We start from the raw sequence: 3,539 nt of genomic DNA on the forward strand, positions 1-3,539 counted from the left end.
GAGAACACATTTTGGCCTTTCATTCTAGAATGTTTTAGAAAACGGTCATTAGTTTGTAAGTTTTCCCTGCTATGCTTAAAATTTTTGGAGCTGAACTTTGGGGTGGTTAATTTCTGATGAGGAAATTGAACAAATTATTCTAAATACAGTTGTGAGGCAGCTCCATCTTTTAAAATCTTCAGGAATTTCCTTTTGCTGTGGGAATGAGGCCATAGACAAGAAAGTTCTGATTGCACTTCTCCATTCCCACGTGCCTGTACCACTAGAACAACTCTGCAATGCAGCTGCGTCTCAGGAAGTTTCAGAACAGGGGCTTTGTGTCAAGCACTAGGGGGTGTGCTCTATGTAACATGTTTTTGTCTTGGAAGGGCTCATTTAGCATGGGAGAGAATACTACAGGAATGTTTTGTATAAGTTGATGTTTTGAAGACATAAGTAAATGGCAGCTAGGGGACGAAAGAGTCATGAGAGTCATACAAGAAGCATCACAGAATGCCTTTTGTTGGAAGGGACCTGGAGGATCATCCAGTTCCAATCTCTGTCCTGGAAAGGAACACATTCTTTGAGACTAGGTTGCTCTAACACCCATCCAGCCTAGACTTGAATGTTTTCAGGGATGGGGCATCCATAAATTGCACAACTTCTCTCCACATCATTCTCTTGGGGCATCAGACTGGGAGAACTGATTCATTTTTCTGACTCCTTCCCCAAAACCTGCTCTTCTTTCAAGAGGCCAAACTAATGTATCTCTCTCTTTTCAGAGCCAGAATTTGTATTTACAAACAAGGAGAAGGTACAGAAGGTGGTGAAGGCTGCAACAACAGAAAAATGCCACGCTGAGCTGCGAGGTGGCCCAGGAGAAGATGGAGGTTGTCATCAATTTATAAGCAATGAGCCAATAATGTTCCAATTATAAACTTTTATTAATTGTAGCGGGTAAAACTAAAAGGCAATTCAGCGCTGGGCGACAGGGGGATTATTGTTCCTCCAACTGCCGCGCCGTCCCGTCCCTTGCAACTTCTTTTGTATTGTCCATCCCGAGCGTATTGTCCTTTAATTGGTCGGTTGTGATCATGCGACTTGGTGTGTCGTTCCTTGGTTGGTCCTTCCGTGGAACTTTGTATCCACCGGGGCGCGCTTTGCCTGTAACTACGCAGAGTACACAATCTACCCATAAAATTAGAGTGTTCTGCAACCTTTGTGGCCTCCATATTCCACCATTATATCCCGGTCCTAATGAACAAGCACTCCACCACAATGCTACCACATCCCGGTCTTAATGAGCAAACATTTTATCACAGAGGTCAAGTGATAAAAGGAGGGGAAACTGATCACCTCGAGCAAGAAGTTCAAGGTAGAGTCAGAGGGCAAACAGCGTCGGCTGGTGGTGAGCCAGGTGGAGAAGAAAGATGCAGGGGAGTACAGCTGCGAGGCTGCTGGCCAGAAACTCACCTTCAAGATTCATGTCACAGGTAAGACAGGTGTTGTATGAAATACAGCAGAGAACAGTAAAGTAAAATCTAGTTTCTATTATACTGCACCTGGATCACTGTAGTCTGTGCTGAGGTTTTTTCCCTAGACTTGATTGCCTGGGTTTGTAGAAAGTATTTGGTTTCAGTATGACACAAAGACCTGTTTCAGTCTGTCTGTAGAGCAATAATTAGTAATATATGTACAGTGGAAGCAATATTCAAGATATTATTCAAATCTCTCCTGTGCCTGAGATCCCAAACTGTAATTCTTGTTCACCTAAACATTTGACTAAGATAAGTATGTGCAGTGAGGCTGGAGTGCATGTTCTACGTGCAGCCTTTCATGGCAGGAGAAGCAGGAACTTCTCCTAGTAGTACACTGCCTTTTTACTATGCCTTTATGTTGGAGGCTGCATCTGGATAGGTGAGTCTGCTACTCACAGTAAGAGACCTGGTAGAGCTGACTATTGCCAGAGCTCAAAGTAAGATAGATATCTGCAAATCACACACAAAGAACAAAGGACTGCGTTGGTGAGCATATTTCCTTTGTGCCTTTGACAGTCACAGTTGTGGCAATGGTAGAGGCCATGAGGAGTCTGTTCAGGAAGCCAGGAGTACTGTTCTGGGTCATGAAAAGGCAGCCAGTGGTTTGACTATCACATGTTTATGTGTTTTGATGTTTCACAGTGGGTCTTAAGTAAAAGGAACTCAGGTTTTGGTTGCCTGCAGGACAGATGTTCTTTTGGGTTCAATATGTTTGCATAGTGACTTGCAACCATGGGACTGGTGTTCAAGGACCCTCTTGGTTCCTTCAGTTCCTAGGTTCTTTCTTGCCTAGATTTGACACTTTGTTTCAACAGAAGAGCTGATATTCTCTAGTGAAGGCTATTAGTTTGGGCACAAGTGGTAACCTAAACCTGTTCCAACCTGTACATACAAACCTGCAAGTTGGTCTCATTTCGGTCCCTCAGTCAATACTTTTTCTTTTCTTCCCTCAGAGCCAAAACCTGTGTTTATAAACCAGGAGCAGGTGCAGAAAGAGGTGAGTGCTGCCCTGGCAGCAAGTGCCTCCCTCAGCTGTGAAGTAGCACAGGATCCAACAGAAGTAAAATGGTACAAGGATGGAAGACTGCTTGCCTCCTCCAGAAAGTTCAGAATGGAATCTGTGGGCAAAACACGGCGTCTGGTTGTGGAGCAGCTGGAGAAGAAAGATGCTGGAGAATACATCTGCGAGGCTGCTGGCCAGAAGATGACCTTCAAGTTGGAAACAACTGGTGAGCATTCGCATTCGCTTTGGGAGCACTAAGCAGCTTTTTATGTGGCTTAGAGGAAGACTGGCTGTCTTCTACCCTGTGGGCATGGAACAGCCACAATTCCCCCCGGAACAACATCAATGACCCACACCACAAGTTGGATTCTCCTTTTTAATGTAGTGGTAGCGAGGTGAAAATCTGGCTGTGGAATATTTTTGACTAAGGAACTTCTACTTTAATTTCTAGATGCGCTGAATTACCCTCTGGAGTGTCTTTCTGAATATATAAGCAACCATGGGTGACTATGATCCTGATTTATATCTAGGTTCAGGCTTACTTTTTCAGTTAGGTTAGATCAATAGCTCCAGAGAAGATAGGGAAATACAGCAGTTCACTGATACCATGTGTCAGAAGAATGCAGCTCAGTGCTGGGCAGTTTGCTGCTTCATTCCCTCTTACAAGTTGCACCCAAGGCTGGAAAAGACCACTGAGATAGCTGAGTCCAACCCAGCCCACCCTCACTGGACTTACTAACCACGTCCCCAGTGCCACATACCCGTGGCTCTTGAGCACCTCCAGTGACTGCGGTATATCAGCGTGGTTGCTTCAGTTGTGGGAGTTTTCAGACACTGGCTGTTGTTCTAGCGAGACAAAAAACCAAAACTGATGGAACAGTGTCTATACAGGAAGCAACTGGCTGTCCTGATGGCTGCCAACAGTTTTACACAAGGTGTGTCATGCAAGCTTGCATGAGTCTGGTTTAAAAACTTGCTGTTCTGATGGAAGGAGAGGATGTTGGTACAGGATAACTGCG

This window comes from Coturnix japonica, chromosome 25 (genome assembly GCF_054131305.1).
Source record: "Coturnix japonica strain WE chromosome 25, WE-NBRP24, whole genome shotgun sequence".
In the NCBI taxonomy this organism is placed as follows: domain Eukaryota; kingdom Metazoa; phylum Chordata; class Aves; order Galliformes; family Phasianidae; genus Coturnix; species Coturnix japonica.